At 43.1% G+C, this 22,770-nt stretch overlaps 1 pseudogene; it reads left to right on the top strand.

Annotated features, from left to right (window-relative positions):
• The first annotated feature begins 20,110 nt into the window (after positions 1-20,110).
• Positions 20,111-20,527, top strand: LOC116628998 (annotated as a pseudogene).
• Positions 20,528-22,770: the final 2,243 nt, after the last annotated feature.

Here is a 22,770-nt window from a genome sequence, read left to right as displayed (position 1 = left end):
ACCATTATGAGCAACGCACTTCAGAGTTTTACTATACCAAAACCAGTTTCTCCTAAAAGGTGTCTTCGTCCTTATTACCCTGCAGGAAAGGCTGTTGTTTTTTCCACTTAAAAACAGCCTCTTTTGGGGTGCCTGGGTGGCTCAGTCAGTTAAGCGGCTGCCTTTGGCTCAGGTCATGGTCCCAGGGTCCTGGAATAGAGCCCTGAGCTCCACATAGGGTCGAGCTCCCTGCTCTGCGGGGAGTGCTTCTCCCTCTCCCTCTGCCCCTCCCCCTGCTCGTGCTCTCACTCATGCTCTCTCTCAAATTAGTAAATAAAAAAATCTTTAAAAAAAAAAAGAATAGCTTCTTTTAATCTGGAAGAGCAAATATTAATTTACAGGGTCTGTTACATGCAAAATTTAAAGCATTTCACGTTGAGAAAGAACAGCCAAAGCAATGGTAGCAGCAACATAGGCTGGTGGTAGGTGGAAAGATCGTGGTCAGTTAAAATCCAGGGTTCTTTCCGGTGCTGATGCCCAAGATCCTTGGCATAACAATTAACAGTAGCAGCTAAAGACTCCCATGGGTCTGGCTCTGCACCAGCATTGTTCCGAGTCATTCATATCGTTTCATCGGTTTCAATACTGCTCATAACAATCCTATCAAGTGTATCAAGTGGTCCTGTCATTACTCTTGTTTTCAGATGAGGAAACTGGGCCACCGGGAGGTTAAATAACTTACCTTATGCCACACAGTACGTGGCAGACCTGGGCTTTGAGCCTAGGACAGCCTGGTTCACGAATTGAGGCACTTAAGCCACCTGCTACTGCCTTTGCTATAAACCCAGTCCTATGTTTATCCGTTCCAAAGAGAGCATCATTGTAAAACAATCAGTAGGACATCCCCCGAGGACAGTAATATTGCGATATTCCCATCTTTTAACAATGATAAAAAGGATGCTACTGCTCCGTCTGATTCCCCCCTCCACGTTCAGAAAGCGGCAGTGCCCGGGGCATCCGCCAGCCCTGCGACGCACGCAGCATCCCACTGAGCTTTCTCCCTCCGCAGTACTCCCCTGTCCCGAGTCTCTCCTTTCCTAGCTGCGGGCCTCAGATACAATAGGCTGTGCTCACATTCCGGGCTTTGCCCCATCCGCTCCTGGCCCCACCCGTTCCTGGGAAGCTGAAATCACCAGGATCATCAAGAACCTTCTGTCAGCCCAAACCAGGACCTGGCTCTTCCCTTGGCTTGTGTAACCCTTCTCCCCCGGGCCTCGTTCCGCAGCCCTGCCCTTCGCTCCTGAGCCTTGTTTGCGGACTCCTCCTCCTCTGCCTTTTCTTCTCTTCGCTTTTCTCTCCCCCCTCTCCCTGACCCTGTCACCCTTCTGACCCCAACTGCCTCGTACAGACTGGAGGTTTCTTTTCTTTCTTACTTTCTTTTTAAAGACTTATTTATTTGAGAGAGAGTGAGAGCAAGAGAGAGCGCATGAGCAGGGGGAGAGGGGCAGGGAGAAGAGGACTCCCCGCTGAGTGGCGGGGTGGGGGGTCCTCCATCCCAGGACCCCGATCACGACCTGAGCCAAAGGCAGAAGCTTCTCACTTCTCGGGCTGAGCCACCCAGGCGTCCCCAGGCTGGAGGTTTCTAGCCCTTTCTGGTTCTGCAACTCTCTTTGGCTCCCAACTCTTCCTGCTGTCCATCATACATCTCTCTTTGGACATGTCCACTGGAAGGGCCCAAACCTTACCTTCTGCCCACCAGCTGCATTCCTTTTCTTATAGCCCCTGTTTCAGCTAATGACATTGTCCTTCACCCAAGCTAGAAATCCCAGCCCCATCCTGCATCCCTTCCTTTCTCTCAAATCCATCTGCCAGTGAGCACTGATGACTGGCCCCCTACCCACCCCCACCATGCATCTCCAGGTCTCATCCAGCGTGGTCCCCCTTTCCACTGCCCCAGCCCCTGCTCAGGCTCATATTCCTCCTCATCAGCCCTGCAGCCGTGCTTCCTCACTTGTCTGTCAGGTTACTTTCTCCACCACAGCCCCCGCCCCCCACCGGCCACCCTGTCGCACCCATATCCCTGAAATAAAGACTGCTGGCATCACTCTCCTACTTAAACATCTCGGGTGGCTTGTCACTGAAGACTGTGTATGTGCCTTAGGATGTCCGTTTAGAGACTGCTGCAGTCCAGTCCCCCCTCTGGCTCGAAGTGACACCTTCTACCTCAGCCACACGTGGGCCCTCTAGTCACACAGTGGCAGATAAGCCTGCTCTGCAGACAGCGTGGGGTCCATATCTAACCACCATTACTGGTTAAGTAACTTTTGAAATATTATTTAATCTCTCCGTGTCTCAGTTTCTGTAACTACGAAATGGCTGTAATGATTTTCTAACGAGGATGCCTATTCACTGAACAAATATTTATAGAGTATCTACTGCATGACAAATGTTATGTTAAGAATGCAATAAACATTAGTTCCTTCCCTCTATACCTACTTCCTCTTCACCTTTGTTAATGCAGTGCTTTCTACATGAGCAGGACCCACCGGCCCCGTTCTTGAAGGCAGTTAGTTCAGTAGTCGTTTGTGATATTTACTGAGTGCCGAGCCTTACCGGGAGAGCTGGGGCTGTACCTGGAACCAGTGTTACACAGCGGATTTTGCTGGGTTTCTACTGGGTTCTTCCTCTAGACTGGGAGCTCTTTTGAAAGTAGGAGCAATGTCCTATGTATCTGCATCTGATGCATCTAAATATGCACATAAACACCTCTAAGAGGGAAACATCACAGTGTTATCTAGCGTTGCCAAGACTTTATGACTCTTAGCATGATTCTCTGGAAATTAATTATAAATAGACTCGTGCTGCAGTGTCCCCAACGTTTTCAGACTGCCTTTCATGTTGTGCTGAATAACTTCCTGCCTCCCTACAATAAAACCTTATTAATCGGATGTATGAAGCACTAGAGAAAATAGGCTTTGATTGAACTGTTTGGATTTTTCTAATATTTGTATTAGAAAACAGTTATTGATACATGTCTTTCTCTGATTGACTTATTTCGCTCAGCAAAGTACCCTCCAGTTCCGTCCACTTCGTTGCAAATGGCAAAAAAAAGAAGATAGCAGGAGGGGAAGAATAAAGGGGGGGAATTTGGAGGGGGAGATGAACCATGAGAGACTATGGACTCTGAGAAACAAACTGAGGGTTCTAGAGGGGAGGGGGGTGGGAGGATGGGTTAGCCTGGTGATGGGTATTAAAGAGGGCACGTTCTGCATGGAGCACTGGGTGTTATACGCAAACAATGAATCATGGAACACTACATCAAAAACTAATGATGTAATGTATGGTGATTACATAATAATAAAAAAGGGGAAAAAAGAAAACAGTTATTGATTAGTTAGTTAGAAAACAGGCCATTGTTAACATGTATTATTTTGAATAAATGGTTTTGAATTAATGATGTTTAACTACACTACACTTGTTTCTGCTAATATTCGACACATTTCTGTTACTTCTGTTTTTTCATTGTTTATTGTCTGTCTCCCCTACTAGAAGGTAAATGTTCAAAAAGGCAGGAATCTTGTCTATCTTGCTCACTGCTGTGCCCCCAGAATCTAAAACAGTGCTTAATAATATTTGTGGACTAGATGATGAATAAGGAATGTATACTACATTGTGATTTTTAATATAATACAAATTATTAAAATGTAAAACATGTGCACCAACATGTTTAAGAAATTAGTTGAATTTCTTAATTCAACTAGTATTTGTAGATCTAGTATTTGTAGATTTGCGGTCCAATATTTGTAGATCTCTCCACTTGTGTGACCCGCTAGCACCTTAAGATATCATGCCTTAATGTCTATTTGAGTTGCCAACCCATATCCTACAGCCAAACCTTTTCCACACTTCTCTGGACCCAATTCCACCACCATTTCTTTCCTCTTTTGAATATGCTCTTGAGAGCTTGTTTGCTTCTTTCCTTACTTGCAAGTTTAGGCCATCTGCTGTGATCTGCTCCACTTCCTCCTTTTCTATTTCAACGTCAACTTTACTCCTGGTTTCCTTTCCATGCCTCCCACTGTTTCACCTACACTTCCTCGTTTCCTAGAATTCTCTTTCCAAGTCCACAGGCTAGAATCCTGCTCATTCTTCACTGCCTGCCGCAGAAACCTTTTGCCCCATGAAGCCTTCTGGGGCCTCGCCAGCCAGAAGTAACCCATCCTTCATCTGACTTTTCTCAGCACTTTATCTACATTTCCTTTAGGGCATCCTAACAAAACTAAGACCAACTTTGTGAAAGCATGGTAGGTGTTGGGAAGGGTAACAGAACATGTTCCAGCCTTTAAGGAGTTTACTATCTAGGAGTGTAGCCCAATGAACAACTATGAAGAATTATCATCAAGAGTGTTGTAGATCTCTTTGTAGAATATAAGCTACTTAGAGCAGGTCTTCGATTTTCTCCACAGAGCATCTCATGTGGTGTCATGCACTGAGCAGATGCATGTTTCTAGGTTATTTAAGAAAATTCTGGCTTTCTGCACAAAAAGCGTTTGTCTGCCCTTCTTAGAACATTGTCCAGATGGGAGGTCCTCCACCATCACTCCCAGAATAAGGTAAGTTTTCCTATGATCAGTCAGCAGATACAGATGAGGAAGCCATGTGCTAAAAAAAAGAGAGAGATTGTTCCTTTTTGTTTTTTTTAAATTAGCCTGCAAGGAATGGGGACTGGAGCAGAAAAGGGGAAAGAGGTGAAGGATGTGATCATTAAGATGTGCTAAGAAGACCTGAAGAGCTTTGAGCAGGCAGATGGTTATTTTCCATAAGAAAAAAGAGGGAGAGAGGGAAAGGGAGAGAGAGACGGGGGAAGGAAGAGAGAGAGAGAGAGGAAGGGAAGGGAAAGGAAAGGAAAGGAAAGGAGAAGAGCCTCTGGTAAGAATGCAGTGTTATACCTGTCAGAAACTAATTAGAAGAATTTTTCTTTTTTAAATAAGAAAGATGTGGGGTTTTTTTTTTAAGTGCTTTCCTAATATATGCTTTAGCATGAATGAACCTTGGAAACATTATACTAAATGAAAGAAGCCAGTCACAAAAGGCCACATATTATTGATTTCGTGTATATGAAATGTCCAGTTTAGGCAAATCCAGAGACAGAAAGTAGATTAGCAGTTGGGGAGAGGGGGAGGAAGTAGGGAATAATTGCTAAGGGGTATGGGATTTCTTTTTGGAGTGGTGAAAATGTTCTGGAATGAGTAGTGTTGGGTGTGTCATTTTGTGACTATGCCAAAACAAAACAAAACAAAACAAAAAACCTCACTGAATTGCACATTTTAAGAGGATGGATTTTATGGCATGTAAATTATATCTCAATAAAGCTGTACTTTTTATGTAACTATCCTTGACAATAAGAAATTTAATATCCAGGCAAAAAGGTCTCTCTCCACCTTGCTAAGGCCTTCCCCACTCTCCCCTTTATCAAAGCCCTAAACAGCAGGAATTATTTAGCCAATTGTAATGCTAATAATTCAAACTAAAATTAGGGAGACTTTTCTTTCTACTGGAGAAACCATCCTTAAAGTCTGTAGAGATCCATTCACATGTCTATTTTTAACTGAAGTACTTAGTGATCTGTTAAGTGGGTCTTTAAGAATACAAAAATTTGTATAGGTGTAACTTCTTTTCTCACTTTTACACTTTAGTCGGATAAGGAAGAGCTCATTTATATTTCCAGTGGTGAGTCATACAAGAACTGACCAGCATAGAAGGTTAGCAAAAGGCTTCTATTAATAAGGAGGCTATTTCGACAACGTCCAAAATATTAGGTACAAGCCAAAAGTTCAACATTAGAAATGATTAAATTATGATATACCTCCCAATGGAAAAAATATTTTTGAGAGGATAGAGAGTAAAATGGGAAAATGCTCATGAAGTTATCATAAATGTCAAAGAAGATACAGTTTACAAAATATAATCCCAACTTCATCAGATATGTGCATATGTAAGTAAAGACCAGAGGGAAATGCTTAAAATATTAACAGAAGTAGAATTACAAGCTTTGCAAACTTTTGAATACGAGCTTGTGGTTCTTTAATTTTTAATATGTGCTATTTCAAACAGAAAATATAAGCATATCATAATGAATGTAAAAGATACAAAAAGGTAATGTGTAAATTGTTGAATCATCATACTATACATCTGAAACTAATATAACACTGTATGTTAATTAGACTTCAATAAAAAAATATTTTTAAAGATACAAAAGGGCATACAATGAAAGGTAATTCTCTCTCCCATGCCTGTCCTTCATTTCCCTGCCCCAGAGGCAACCGCTGTTATGTCGGAGCTTCTTGCATGGGCTTGGAGAGGTAGTTGGTGTGTATACAGGCAGGCATGAACTCCAGCTGGAGCTGCGATGGGATGGGCCCCTGGGTGAGCAGCTACCCCTGGAGAAAAGAGACCAAGGACAGTTCCTTCTAGCTACCTCCCCTCCCCACAAATTCTCTCTAAAACGATCATAACATTTGCCTTTCCACAGCAAAAAAAGCCTAGCCTGATATTTTGGGATTCCTCTGGCCCCACAAGTTTTCCCCATGTTGCTCCCTGATGCCTAAAATCCCTTTAACTGGAATAGAGCTTTTCCCATCCTTCCCATCCTTCCCATCCTACCTTTGCTTGTACTATTCCATTCCTCCCTAGTACCGTGCCCTGCTCCCACCAGCCGTCTCCATCCATCAAAATAATACACAGCTTCAGGACTCAGCTCAAAATCTTTCTCATTCATGAGGCCATCCCATGTCCTTCTGGGCCAGAAATAGTCTCTCCCTCCTCTTCTTTCCCATGGCCTTTGGCCATCTACAGGGTGTTAAAGTGTATCATAGTTACATTCAAGCTTGACTTCACTCCTTTACAAAACATGTACGTTCCTGACAGCCATCTTGCCGGACTGAGTCTACCTGCCCCTCCCGACGCCTAGTCCAATCCCTGGCATCCATCATTTAATAATGTTTCTTGGACTCAACCTAACATGCAAACTGTCCCCCAGCAATACCCCTACTTATTCCACAATATCTCGAGTTTAAAAATGCAAATTAGCCCCAGGACATATACTGATTGAGTTGTCATTTGTCCAGAGATATCTGTATTAAAAGCTTTTCCAAAACTTTGCACCTGCTTTGCAAGACATTCCATTGTGTTCCATTGGCTTGCATTTTGGGGTCTGGGCAGAATGCTTCAAAGGACAAGGAAAAGAAACTGGGGGGAATTAAAAGATCCGTAAACCTTACCTGTGCCAACAAGTTGCAACTAGCACTCCATGTAAGAGATGCCAAGAGGGAGAATCCCTTGTGAGTCAGCCATGGTGCCCTTGAAAACAAGGGAAAAACATTTCCAGATGCTTGGCCATCAGGAAACGGTACCGTCATTCCCTCTTAATTTCTGATAGAGTTGGAAAGGCCATAAAGTTCTTTGCAAATTTATTTCTTGAGCTTTCAGCCATGTTTAACTTTTACCCTTTGTATTTTCCCTTCCCAGTTAAAAACTATAAAACTCAGCTCTAATGGGAAGAACAATATAAGCAAGACCACCATTGCTTCTTAAGTTGTTGAACATTTGAAGTTTGAATCTTTGAATCTCCAGGTGGGACACCACAGAGTTCCATTTCCCCTTACAATTCTTTCGCTTCAATTTCTACTGCCACCTTCAATCCCAGTAGCTTCCAAGGTCTGTTTACTCCTCCTTTAAGAACCTGTGTTATGGGGCACCTGGGTGGCTCAGTCAGTTAGGTGTCTGCCTTCAGCTCAGGTCATGATCCCAGGGTCCTGGGATCGAGCCCTGAATCGGGCTCTTTGCTCAACGGGGTCTGCTTCTCCCTCTCACTTTCCCTCTGTGCTCTCCCTCTCTCCTCCTCTCTCTCAAATAAATAAATAAAATATTAAAAAAAAGAACCTGTGTTGTGCATATCCAACAAACATTTCCTTACCCCTTAGCACAGCTGAGACAGGATAGAATTTTCACGAAGACTTTACAAAATGCCAAAGGGCAAACAAGGGAAGTAAGTACAAAAAAAACATAAGTAACAGTCTAGCTCAGTGGCTCTCAAACAGGCTTCCCCAGAGGACATTTGGCAATGTCTGGAGACATTTTTATTGTCACAACTGGGGAGATGCTATTGATATCCAGTGAATAGAGCATTCGATCTCTCCCTGTTTTCAGTACCTGCAGTATGATATTGCTAACTCTACTACAGTGTCCACAATAGCCCCCCTGCAACAAAGAATTATCCAGTCCCAAAAGCCAATAATGATGAAGTTGAGAATCTCTGGTCACAGGTTAAAAACCAAGAGAAAGAAGAGGTCCCAGCCCTTTAAGGGAGTAGAGAATAGCTATCTCAGGTGGTAATTAGAATCAGAAGGCTGGGCATCAGAGAGAAAGTGGCCACACGGAGGATATGGTGTAGACATCCTTCTCATAGCCCCTCCCTAATCATCTTGACAGTGGGCACGTCCAAGAGGAAGAAAGAACCCCATTCTGTTCCTCCCCTACACTTCTCCCACCCAGTTCTGGGATCCAGGCCTCTTGCCCCGTGGATGACACAATGAATTATCTTGCCCTTTAGGTATGACTTCACTCCTTAGCACATGACAGTGGCTTGACCCTTATGTCCAACAGCATAAACATACATTATGCAAAACAATTATCATTGCATTGACATAACACCAGTGCTCCGTTGGAAGTCATTCAACAAGTCTTGGTGCCAAGCCCTGTGGTAGGCACCGGATAAAGCCCACTGAGCAAGATAGGTATGGATGATAAAAATGAATCAAGGGGCGCCTGGGTGGCTCAGTTGGTTAAGCAACTGCCTTCAGCTCAGGTCATGATCCTAGAGTCCCGAGATCGAGTCCCACATCGGGCTCCCTGCTCAGCGGGGGGTCTGCTTCTCCCTCTGACCCTCTTCCCTCCCGTGCTCATTCTCTCTCTCTCAAATAAATAGATAAAATCTTTAAAAAAAAATGAATCAAGAAGTTGGCGATTATCATTAACTGTGTGCCAGGCGCAGTGCTGTCTGCTGTATGTACATAATTTCAACTAATTATGACAATAATCCCATATGTTTAAAGTTGAGAAAATAGGATCAGATGGATAACTTTCCTGATAGTCATGCTTTTTTTAAGGTGTGGAGCAAAGTTTCAAATCCAAATCTGGGTGAGGCCATACCCTAAGCTCAGAAGCCCTTGTGGGATGGGGATGTCAAGAGGCATGTTAGAGCGCCAGCCTCCTATGGGGTGAGCACAAATGTTCCATCCCTTCCATGGCAACGGCGGGAGGGGCAGCGAGAGGGGGTGAGGGCTGCTGACTCCCGATTCTCCTTGCTCCTCCAGAATGTACACTGGCTCGCTTGCACTAAGCATCTATTTTCTGCCCCTGAGGTTATGGCCAGAGGGAGCACTCAAGGCCTGCTCAAACATGTGCCCACATCTGCCAGCCTGCTACTAGCAACAGTATAATGCTCTTTTGGAAGAGCCAGAAAATAAGAAATGAAAATGTCTCTAAGTGGTGACCAGACTCAGGCAAGAGGAAGCTCTAAAATATCAGACAAGAGGAGCCAAGGAAAGAAGAGAGAAATGAATCTGCCAGAAAATAAATTTGTTAAATGTAACCCAAAAGGGGTATGCAAAACTCCATCTTCACAAATGTTATAGAAAGAGTCCAACGTGATCATCTGTGACTCATGGAGCATGGAGCTCACAGGTCTGTACCCTGCTTAAATACCAGCTCTGTGGTCAGGAATGGCTGGTCCAGAACAGTCTGGACCCAGGCAAGAGGGTACAATTGCTCCTGGTAATTGGGTAAATGCTTTCTCAACCCTAGAAAAGATTGGAATTGAATAGAGATCAAGAAGCAAATCAAAGCCAGAGACAACAGTTTTCTATTCACTTTGGGAATCAGTTTTGTAATCCCTCGGACCATCTGCAGGTGTTCTGGAAAGGGATAGAAAATATGGCGGATGAGAAAATCTGACGGATTAGATTTGTGACTTCAGTGTGAAAGGTGTAATTGGTTTCTGACTTGTAATTTTAAGTTGAAAAGCAAAAGAAAACTTGAAGAAATATTTAACCAGTACTGAAATATTTAAGAGAACAAAAAGATAACTATGTTTACAAATTTAATTTATTGAATGTACAAGAGTTATCTAAGTGCTCAGAAAGGTGTTGCTCACTAGGTCATAAATTTGTCTTGTCAGACATTTGAAAAGCACTTAATAAAATTAAATATATTATATAAATAGACTTTAAAATGTTTAAGGGAATTTAATTAAGTTTGTAAGTGGGACCGATGTTTGGGGGAAATTAATCTGTTCAAATTGATTTAATCTAACATTACCCTGATCTTGTTTTATTAGGTTTATAAAAAGCCTAACAAGATTTCTAAATTTAACACAAAGGTTTAAGAAAAAGAAATTTTAATATTTATGACTTTAAAATAGTTGGAATTTCAAATACAAAAAAAAAAAAACGTAAATAGTCCTCTCCAGACAAAAAGACCGCTCCTTGAACATTAAAAAACTCAGGTAACAAACAGATCGTGAGGAGGAGGAATGCTTCCCAAGCTTTCTCAAGGACTCCAGAAGGATGGGTGGCAGAAGTGACCGCTTCCACCATCTTTAGGTTTTTTTAAATCTAAAAAGTAGATTTTACATCCCATTCTGTCATACATTTTTCCATATGAAAATTATTTCCCCTAAAAACCCTCCAGAAAAAGTGACATTCCACTAAGAGGCACCATGCTTATCCTGCAGTTTCATGTACTTCCTGGCTTTCTTTGTCCCTCCAGGGGACAAGCACCCTTGCTGGAGAAGCAAAAGCTTAGTCTGTCAACCCAGCTCTGCTGGAGAACGTCCTTCACAAGTGCACGCACTAACAGGTACCCTCTCGCCCAGCACCCACACCTCTAGCTCCATCCCAGGGTTTCTATTGCAAGAGAAATCTGTCCTGTTCAGATGACCTTGGTTCATGGATCCCTGCTGAGGGCAAAAGGGGAGTTGATAATAAGCCAGACCTCTCACGTCTGCATCCCCAGCCACTGTCTTCGAGTCCTCCAGATGACCTTGGGTTTCCCTGGCCTGCAATGGAAACCACCTGTGCTGGTTATTAAGGCATTGCTTCTCGGTTCCAAACCCACCTTTTCGTAAGCGGTGATGCGGGGGCTGGACTCGACAAACAATTTTTTCTTTTGCCTGCTTGGTCCCCTATTGGGTTCTGCCCCTAGAGACTGCAGAGCTACCATGGCCTTTTGCCCCAGCCGCTGGAGTGTTCCAGACTCCTGCTTTTTCCTACGTGCCCAGAATTGGCCTCATTTTAGCCCCTCAGCGGTCCTGGGACAGGGCTTCTTTCTCAGTTATCTACATCCCAGCTCCAAGAGGCCCGTCCTCTGAATTTCTGGGTTCTGAACCTCCCAACCTCTTCCTTTTGTTCCAGCAGCCCTGGGGGATGGTGCTTGTCTGAGGCAGTGTGCCCTTTCTGCTCCTTCAGCCCTCCCACACCTAGTCTCTATATTAAAGTCTCTCTCTTGGAATAGCCAATGTGGCTTCTGTTTTCCTGGCTGAATCCCACCCGGTACATTAACTCCACTCCCTGTTGCCCACTCCCACTGCCCCCATTAAGAGGGCCTTCAAGTAGTCCTGCGAGATTTGAGGAAGAGGAGTCCCAGGCTTAGAGTGCACGGGAGTCTATCCTCACCAGAGTCCCATAGTCTGTTGGTACTTGGCAGGCAAGCCCCAGTGCATAGCTGGATGCTCTAGAATTTGTTTCAATCTCAGGGGAAGTGCTCTCTGTATATCTTTGGGGAATGAAAAAAAAAAAGTTTCATTCAAAAAGCTATATATTCAATTTAGGAAAATCCTTGGGAAGAATCTTATAAAAGTCCTGGAGCTCATATTGTTATAATGTTTCTTATGTTTATACCTGACTTGGAGTCCTCAAAAATCCCATGGGGGAGGGCGCCTGGGTGGCTCAGTTGGTTAAGTGTCTGCCAGAGTCCCAGGATCGAACCCTGCGTCAGGCTCCCCACTCAGTAGGGAGTCAGCTTCTCCCTCTGCCCTTCACCTCACTCGTGCGTGCTCACTCTCTTTCTTTCTCTCTCTCAAATAATAAATGAAATCTTAAAAAAAAAAATCCCATGAGGGAGGGAGGGTGGGCATATCATCTCCATTTTACCAAGAAGAACCTAAGGGGAGTTCCCTTTCTTGCCATGCTCTCACCTAGCCCAACCAGGGGCAGAACGCTCTCTCTTTATTTCTTCTCTGTTCTGTCTCCAGGACATGCTTAATGCCATGGCTTTGCTTTACTTTTCTATTACTGTACAACAAATACCACAAGCTCAGTAGCTTAAAACAATACCCATTTATTAGTTCATTGTTCTGTAGGTCACGTGCCCAGCAAGCCGTGGCTGGGCTCTCTGCTCTGGGCATCACAAGACTGTAATCAAGGTGTCAGCTGGCTTGACACAAGGAAAATTTGTTTCCAAGATCATTCTTGTCATTGGTGGAAGACAGGCCTTGCCACCGTGGGACTGAGGTCCCTTTTTCGCTGCTGTCAGCTGGGGGCCACGCTCAGCTGCTAGAAGCTGTCCACATTCCCTGCCACTCCTCCATCCTCAAACCAGCCCGAGAAAACTCTGACTTCCTCTTCTGTCACCAGCCCGAGAAAACTCTCCACTTTTAAAGGGTTCCCGTGATTAGGTCCCGCCCCCCTGGATAATCAGTTGTGTGGTATAATCTAATCTAATCACAGGAGTAAAATCCACCTAATCCATAATCCTGGGATTCTGCAGGATGTGTATGCCAAGGACAGGACGTCTTGGCAGCTTCTCAAAATTCTCCCGTCACAGTGTTATCTGCACAGTCCTGCGTCAGAATAACCTAAGATACTGGTTAACAATGGAGATTCTCAGGTCACACCACAGACCCCTGAACCAATCTCTGGGGGCACGGGGTCTAGGAATCTGCACTTTACTTCTCGGATCATTCTGATGCTCACTCAAATTTGAGAATCTAGGGGTGCCTGGCTGGCTAGATTGGAGGAACATGCGACTCTTGATCTCGGGGTTGTAAGTTTGAACCATGTTGGGTGTAGAGATTACTTAAAAACGAAACCTTTTTAAAAATTTTGAGAATCTAAAATCTGAGCTTAACATTTCGTCAGCTTGGGATCAAATACAGCATGATAGCCACTTAGAAGTGAGGGTTATAAGGACTCTAATGGATGTTGTGATGCACCATCCAAATGCCTGAGTTATGACCTATGCACTCATTTCCCAGCCACTGAGAGTGCTGGGTCCGGACAACTCCCAGCTGAGTCCCTCTCCAGGAACTGCCCTCCTGTGAAGGGAACGGAGGTGTCCAAGGTCATGTCCTCCCTCCAGCAGCAGCCCCCTTCCAGTGAAGGGTCCATCAGGGAAACAAAGACCTACCTCTTCCTTGCTTCAATTGGGAACATATCCCAAGGGCCATCTCAGCATTGGGTCTCCCTCTGGGATTGTCTGAGGCCATTGCTGTAGGTGTGGATCCACGTCTCTGTCTGCCCCACCCTGTGCTCCTCACGTTTTCAATGGCTTTCGAGAGCATTCCTCAGGAAACTTCGACTTTCAAATCTCTGTCTCAGAGTCTGTTTCCAGAGTCTAACCTAGGTAGCCTGGCATCATTTGTGTGAGATCTGTAGCTCTACTTCCATTTCTGTCTATCTCTACTGCCACTGCTTTCATCCAAGCAACCACCTCTCTGTCTTGGTCATCTCTGTCTGCTGTCCTGGCCACTACCCTTCCCTCCTCCCTCCCCCATCACATTACACACTCCACACAGCAACCCCAGACAATTACAACAGCTCTTATTACTTTATTTGTTTACAGTCTAATTCCTCCATTGCAATGCAAGCTTAAGGAGGGCAGGGACTGTTTTTTGTGGTTGACCTTCTTCACACTGTATCCCTGGCATAGAGTAAATGTCAATGAAAGCTTGTTGAACCAATTAATAGATTAAAGAACCAACCTCCCACTGATAACCAGAAGAAACCATAAGATACTCAAGTACAACAAATTAAGATTAGAAAACACCCTTTGTGCTTTCTTCCCCAGAATTAATGATATGAAGTCCACAGAGTTGCTTTCATATCAGGATTTTCTTCTGGAAACTTCCCTTCAATATCTAGGATTTTGGGTTACCTTTGGAAAATGTCTGAGAAAGGAAAACATTTGGGCCTCTAAGTCACGTTGGATTCTAGCATCTGACTGTCATATTTTTTCTTTTTTATAATAGTACATGCCAGCAAAATACGTTATAATAGTCATATCTGAAAAGGAAATCTTATTCTCTCAATGACTAGCAAAATTAGTGGTGTGTTTCTTGGGTGGGATGGAAAAAATCATTTATGGATAGATTCAATAGAAGACTCTTCAGGAAGATATGTGAGCCTCCTCTTGCAAATTCTAGAAATTTTAACATAGCTATAGTGGGTTTATTTAAAATGGAGTATATCTGGGGATGCCTGGGTGACTGGGTCAGTTAAGCATCAGACTCTTGATCTCGGCTCAGGTCTTGATCTCAGGGTGGTGGATTTGGGCCCTGTGTTGGTTAAACGCTGGGCACGGAGCCTACAAAATAAATAAGTAAATAAATAAATAAATAAAATGGAGTGTATCTGTATAATGTAACTTGTCAAGTGAACTTGAGAAATGAAAAACACTTAACTCGTTTTTACTGATAACTTCCTTTTTAGAAACATTCTAATCTTAACTGCAGTGATTAGTCAGGAATGGGGCACACAGTCACTGAAATCGTCATTCCTGAAACAGGCTTTAGGAAAGGACAGTTTTGTGATACAAGTGCAATTTTGGAATGACTATTATTAAGGAAGAAAAAATATTCTCTGGGTAGTCAGAATGATTCAGACTCCAAAAGTATCACATGATTTAGAAGCAGTAATTTACCAGCCTCGGCTTCCTCAAGAGGAAAAAAATCCTTGAGAATAAATAAATAAATATATTTTATATGGTAATTGTATATATAATACGTAATATATATTGTAATATATATAGTAGTTATATATATAATACGTAAAAGCTAATGCCAAAAAGTGCATGACATCACCATCAATTTAAAAGCAAAAATTTTTAAAAGAAGAAAAAAGAAATAAAAGCAAAAATTTGAGGACATGAAAAAAACAACAACCCCATTCATTGACCACGGCAATTTTATGTGACACATAGAGAATGAAATCCCAGTCTGTGTATTCGGAGGCATCCGCTGTGCACAGAGGGTCTTCATCAGGTATTACAGCAGGTTACAAAGTAGCAAATAATAGAACCACACATCTTGGGGTCCCATGGACCTAGTTATTCCTGCCTGGGTGCCAACATCAGACAAAATGCATTGAAATTGATTAGACCCCATACCCAAGGAAGAAATTGGAAACATTGTCAGAGAATTGGCTATATAAATGGGACTTTAACACCAAACAGTCATACCGCCCATATTCTCATACTTTCAACGAACGAGTCATTCCAGTGCAGTATAAGTTGCTCCAGCATATAAAATAGAACTACCCAATATATTCTATAACATAACTGGTAGCCAACCCTGACATGACTAGGCCCCAAAATGAAAAATAGGAATACAGCATTTCTTCTGGAGAGCCTTTTGGTTTTTATTAGCCAAATGAAGTATGTGTGTACCCTCTGACTCAGAAATTAACTGCTGAGCGTATATCCTGGGGACATTCCCACCCAGAGGAACTTCTGAGGTGGGGAGGCCCGAACTCACACACTGTGATGGTTCTGAGTCCCTGAGGCGTGGATACCCAAAGCTGGCCTGCCCGGGCATCTCAGGGCTGACTGGCAAGAGAGGGATCTTGGGAGCCTGAATGACTGTGATTTTGGTTAGGCAAGGCCAGTTTTGGTGTGGCACAGGAGGATCATCCTGCTTAGGAGAACCATCAGGCCAGCACTGCCCCTAATATTTGAGAGGTTCATGCCATAGTATAAATGAAAGCCTGCATACTGTATCTCTACTTGGAAAGTATAACTCAAGCTACATTACAGCCTCGCCCTCGTGCCTGATGTGGTCACAGCATTCCCCAGGGATTGTCCTTGCAACCTGGAGGCTGAAGGAGCCACACTGTCCCCCCCTGCCTGCAAGTGGGAACCCAGCTCCCCTGGGCTGGGCAGGAGAGACGGGCCCAGCAGCCGAGGCTCGGGGCACAGACTCTGAGTGAATTCACCTGCCTGGACCAGGGACAGGTACTGACCTGGACCACATTTCCTGGGGAGTTCTCAGGGGCAAGAGGATTCCATTGTCAAAGTGCTTTGGGAAATGCTACACACCAATTTCTGTGCCCACTCCCTTGGAGAGTCACAGTTTATATTATAGTGTAGAGTAATGGTTGTGATACATCACATGATAAGAAAATCTGCTCGACATTGTTTAACTCAGCATTTCCCAGGTGGAGCACTTTTGGGAGGAAACTTCTTTTTTTTTTTTCTTAAGCCTTAGTAATATCCCAGAGCATCAGTTCCTCTCTTTTCTGTCTCAGCCAAGCCCCTGCTTTCCGGGAAACACACACACACACACAGCTATATATATACGGACACACAGAGAGACACACAATACATACAAAGACATATATATATAGAGACACACAGACAGACACGCACAGACACACAGACAGACATATATACACAGATACAGAGTGTGGTTTTCACAGTGAAGGCACATTTATATATCTAGACTCTGGGAAGTGCTACACTGAGAAATGCTTCTTTGTGTCACAAGACAACTTCAGGGAAGACCAGACCTCTAACCCTACCCATTTACAACCCCTTGATGAAAAGAGATGGAATTATCTGGATTGAGCTTGGAACAACTCAACCTGGATTGGGTTTTTGATAGTTCATACACATGTTTTTGAGATTGAATAACCTAGCTTTGGGGAAATGTACTAACATCAGGCCATGATATGATTATCTCACTGAGGCCAGACATAGGGCCAGACCATTTTCTCCTATACATGTTCCCAGTAAGAAATGAGCATTTCCAACCCTTAATCATCCATGCAATAGAATAATTGTCTGCAGCAAAGAGGCCAAAGACAGAAGTGAGGAAGAAGCTCCCTTTTCTCTCTAGGGATGGGAGACAGTTGGCACAAACCCTGAAGCATTTAAAACGCTCGGTAGAGAGTGAGCTGCCCCAGCCTAGGGAAGGGAGGCCCGGGATTAGGCAGGGAGCCAGAGGATTATTAAAGAAACTGAGTCCTTCTGGTCTTTCTCTGCTGTGTTGTACATCCCTTTCATTGTCATCAAATCTTCAGGAAACTACCTTTAAAACAGAGGCATGGGGAGTGAAGATATAGGAATGTGAGCAGCATCCCCTTCACCTACTCACAGCGGTGAAAATACCATCAGTTCACAGTAGAAGACCACCTTAGCCAACAGAAAAGACTCTGTGAGGGTCAGCCACAGACAAGGTCACAGCAAGAGGAACAGGTGAGAAGACAGGTGAAGCCATCTTGGGCATGGCTCAGAAATCACTAAGGGGCAGCCAGCAAGGGATTGATTTCCGGTAATAATAATTTGAATTACAAGGAGGACAGATCAATTCAGATAATTGAAAAAGAGAGCCACGTAGCTTATACCTAATCTTGAGATACTCATTCAGTTTGGGGATTAAACTTCGAAAACATCACCCTAAATCATACGTGATGGTTTTTCATCCACAGCTGGCATAGTACAATTCTTAAATAGGTGGGTGGGTATTTAAAAATTCTGTTCCTATATTTGAAAAATGGGACAACTTTATACTCCCAAAAGCCAACTCGCCTCAAAGCTATAAAAAGAAATAGCCCTTTCAAAAGATACCTACCTAAGTCTCTCATGCTCCTGAGACATTAAAATAATCAAATGAGATTGTACAGTACCTGATCAATGACCTTGCTCATAATACTCCTTCCAAAATGCATTCAGGCTTGCTGCTAATAACAGCCATGAATCACATGAACCACACAGAAGACTGGGCAAGGGGTAATTATATCAAGTAATAAAAGTGAGAAATAACCAGCCATTAGAACTGGGAAGCTATTTTTATACAAAGTACAGGATCAGGGTGACATATTTAGGATGGAGCCATTTATGTATAAGCAGCAAAAGGAGGAAAATCTGATCCCAAAGTAAATGATTCTACCATATAAAACCAAGGAGGACTTAATGCTTGAAGCCAGCCCTGGTGTGGGACAGGGTCCAGGGACAACCATGCCATCCACAGCAACTGACTGGGGTATCCTTAGTAAGTCACTTAGCCTCTCTAGCATTCAGTTTCAGCCGCAAAAGATGAGATTAGAATAAATATTCTCTTAGTTCATTACTAGCTCCAAATTTCTCTTTATAATTGATACAGAATTCATTCAATACTTAGGAAGCAAAAAAAAAAAAAAAAAATCAACCCTGAAATTGCTTATGATCATCCGTTCTTTTCTTTTTTTAATTTTAAGTAATCTCTACACCCAACATTGGGCTTGAACTCACAATCCTGAAATCAAGAGTCACAGAAAACTTGCTTTATACCAATATTGACTATATATTATCTCATTTCATCTTCATGACAGTTTTTGGTTGGGAAGAAAGGATATCTTTCCTTAGGAAGAGAAACCAACCCCAATAGAAAGTAAGGCAACAAAGAATACCAGATAATCCCTATAAATGAATTTCCCTTACTGACTCTTGCCCAGTTAAATAAATGATTAAGATAATTGTATGCATTCTTTGTACATTTTCTTTCTTCTTTTGAAGTGGGGAGATAAATAAAAGGAGAAATAAATTTCATAAATTCAACATAGTTGCATAATATAGCACACTCGCTTTAGAAGTAAGCAAATTGAAACAGCAAAACAAACAAACAAACAAAAAACAAGAATTAAGACATTCCTTGGGTACATAAAACTTGCCAAGCCATAATTTAAGTGTATATTTCATCTTGTGTATGCCAACCAACACTCCAGACAAAGATACTCTCCGCTGCAATAGAAAATGAAGATCTCTTATACCTCACACTTTACGCATAAACTCTCTATTTAATGATGTTTGGGTTTCTCCCTTTCGATGTGCCAAGTGCAGGGGAAGACTAATAAAAAGTTTGAAACTCCAGGTTGCTAGGACACATTATCCATTTATTTTGAAGTACAAATCTCCATTCTTGCTCAGGCTGGGATAAATTATCATTACTAAGAAATCTTTAGAAATACAGTCAGTTCTCAAAGTACTTTCCCCAGAATATTTATTCAAATAGCACTGTTCTAGAAAGGCTCCATGTTCTTTATTCTTAGTAACTTGGACGGTGTACAGACAGTCCTATGAGCTAGCATTTGGTAAACCATTTACACCCTAGTGGTAGTTTATCCACCAGAGAAGAGAAGTTTAGAGATATTTTGAAACTTCAGAGTGAAAATAGACTTTGGACTTTGGAAGGGTGGGGTGAAATGAATGGAATTTTTTCCAATATTTATCTTTAGTATCCTTTCAGATCTAAAGTCATTTTGTCCGGGAACATAAAGATTGAATTATGATTAGTGTACTTACCAAACTATCATGTGTGATGTCTTATATTTTAAAGTATAATTTGTTTAGATATTTTCCAATATATTACTTGAGGGTTCTTTTCAACATTCCAAATTGTTCCAACAGGTGGAGCTATATATTGCCAAACTGAAAGAAATCTAGCACCTTCAGGTTTTGCTAAAAGCAAGCCAAAATCTACAGAGGAGAAGAGAGGAAAGAAGGATTTTAGAGCATTTACTGGATGCAGGTGCTATACATAGGTGATCGCATAGATTACCTCATAGAACCCTTGAGAGGTGGGATTGTTGGCCCATTTCACAGGTGAGGAAGGGGAGGCTTAGAGCAGTCTAGTAAGTGGTAGAAGTGGGTCGGAACTCAGTCTACTGGACTCCACAGCCTGCTTCTTCTCTCCCATTGCTCAATGACTGTGGGGGGCCATTAGCCACCAGGGGCCTGCGGAGAGAGTGTGTTTGTCCACTACCTTCACGCATCATCCAAGGAATTGAAATGCCATTAATCCTTTTCTGCCTCCACTGCCTCAATGGCACCCGTGGAAAAACTTGTGGGGGGCAAAAAAAAGAAGCACGTTCTGAAGCTCACCCTTGATGGCATTCACCCTGTAGAAGACGAAATCATGGATGCCCTCCATTTTGAAGAATTTTGAGGGGAAAGAATCGGAGTGAATGGAACAGCTGGACATCTTGGTGGAGGGGTTGTATACGTTGAAAGGAGCAAGAGCAAGATTACCATAACTTCTGACGTGACCTTTTCCAAATAGTACTTGAAGTATCTCACCAAAAAATATTTGAAGAAGAATAATCTACATGCTTGGTTGCACATAGTTGCTAACAGGAAAGAGAGTTAGCAATTACATTACTTCTAGATTAACAAGGATGAAGAAGAGGAGGAAGATAAGATTAAAAGTCGTTTACCTAGAATGTTCTGCATGAGTTCTTGAATAAAACTTGGGAACAAAACCAAACCAACCAAAAGTGCCATTAACCCCTCACCATGTATCAGCGAGTTCCTACCACGCAATTCTGATTCTGTGAATCTCTGATGCAAAAGGTTCATTAGTGGGGGACAGTTGCCCCACATGAAGAGGGCCAGCTCCTTAGCCAGACAACCCAGGGAAGTGTCTCCAGGGTAGCCCTGCTCAGGCAGGGATGAAAGCCATCACAAGTCCAACTCCTGCTAGCCGCTGGGGGCCGGCTGTTGCATTCAAGAAATGTCAGCCCTAGAAAAAGCATAGTCATGTGGTTCCAGGAAAGTGATTCTAATTTTCCACTCTACTAATTGAAAATGTCACTTCATTCCTGATGTCAGGAGTAGGCCCATGACACACACCTGGCCAATCACAGTCCTGTTTCCCTAGACACAACGGGCGATCCAGGAGTGGGCAATGACCCAAGTAGAGCCAGAGATTTTTCCTGAGTCTGATACGTAGATAATGGGAACAAGAAGTTCCACGTTGGGAGGCTGTGACATTTCGGCTGCCTGTAGCCATCTTCCCTACCACGCCCCTGGGGGAGAAAGCATCTCTGCAAAAGGAAATGAGAGATGAGAAACGGAGTGAGGAAGCAAGAAAGTTCTGGCAGTGCCCAGTCCCGGGAACAGGCACTGGAACATGTAAGCTCCTTCTCTAGTCCTAGGAACTAGCCCAGAAACCACTGTTATGTGGACCAGTACATCCTCTTCTGCTTTTAAACCAATGGGGGTGGTTTTCTGTCCCCTGGACTTGACAGAGCTTTGATTAATGCACTTGGTTACCTTTCCCAGGAACTGAAATTCCCTTGGTTTTCCGCCATGTCCCTTGCACCTCCTTGGCCTGGTTTAGCTTACAACTTCCTCCAATGAACCCCTTGAACATGAGCCGTCTTGCCACACTTCTGTCCATCTCTTGAGTCATGCAGAAATAAATCACCCTGAAGAGACAAGGGCACTGTATTCCAGATAAAATATTTAGGGATACACAGGATAGCGATGCCATGCAATGCCACACAGAGTGATGATTTATGGTCTGTCTGCAGAGCTGGGCAAATCCCAGGTATGGGATGACAGTTGAGGGGCCTCTGTGGTGCTAGCTCCTTCTATTTCGGTCTGGAATCCGTCCTCAAGGAATTCCAGCCTTATTATCTGGTTTCACTTTTAAGGTGGAACATTTTGTGTGTGTCTTTGCAGAATGTGTGCTGCTTACTTACTTTCCATATGCGTTTCCACCACGGTTTCTCAACAGCAGCACTATTAACCTTTTGGACCAGATGATTCTTTGTTTTGGGAGCTGTCCTGTGCGTCGTAAGATGGTTAGCTGGCCTCTACCCACTAGCCATCAGTAGCACCTTCTTCCATTCGTCACAATCAAAACTGTGTTTGCGCATTGCCAAGTATTCCCTGAGGGACAAAACTGCCCCTAGTTGACAACCACTGGTTTAGAGAAATCACCAAGTGTGGACATTTGGTCTTTGGAAGATACTTTTTTCTTCCATCATTGTCCTCAAAAAAGCACATGCTAGTTCACCATCTATATATCTTTTTTTTTTTTTTTTTTTGGAGAAAGAAGGGGGCGGGGCAGAGGGAGAAGGAGAAAGAGACGAGGGGCTCGATCGGAGCCGAAATCAAGAGTGGGACCCTTACCCAACTGCACCACCCAGGCACCCCGCCACCATCTATCTTTAAACTCCCAAATATTTGAGAACGTTTCTCTAGCACTTTCTAGACTTAGGCCATTATTTCAGGTAAGTTTCTGTAACTCATTTATACATTCGATCATGCAAACACATATGCACAGGCATTTTCCTGAGCTTTCATTCCACAGGCCTCTGATCGGACTACCCCGTATTTCATAATTGCCTCAGTCACAATAGCTGTAGCTTATAAAAAGACTCCAATCAAGGTCTGATTTTCCAAAACTGACCCTGTGCCCCCATATTTATTCCTGCACGGTCCAACATTGAAGTCAATCTTCAACATGAGCTTATTCTCTATTAAGTTTGTCAGGTTTAGCAAACAAAAATGCAGGACACCCAGTTTAATTTGAATTTCACATAAACAATGAATAATCTTTTAGTATAAGCATGTTCCAGATGTTGCTAAACACCGTACAAATACACAAAACAGCCCTGACAACAAAGAATTATACAGTCTACAGATTGCATGAGACATACCTACATTTTATCTGGCCATCCTATATCTCTATCCACT

Source organism: Phoca vitulina, unplaced genomic scaffold (assembly GCF_004348235.1).
Source record: "Phoca vitulina isolate PV1807 unplaced genomic scaffold, GSC_HSeal_1.0 scaffold3, whole genome shotgun sequence".
Lineage (NCBI taxonomy): Eukaryota > Metazoa > Chordata > Mammalia > Carnivora > Phocidae > Phoca > Phoca vitulina.
Note: the sequence above shows the minus strand (reverse complement) of the source record. Positions and strands in the feature narration are given on the sequence as shown.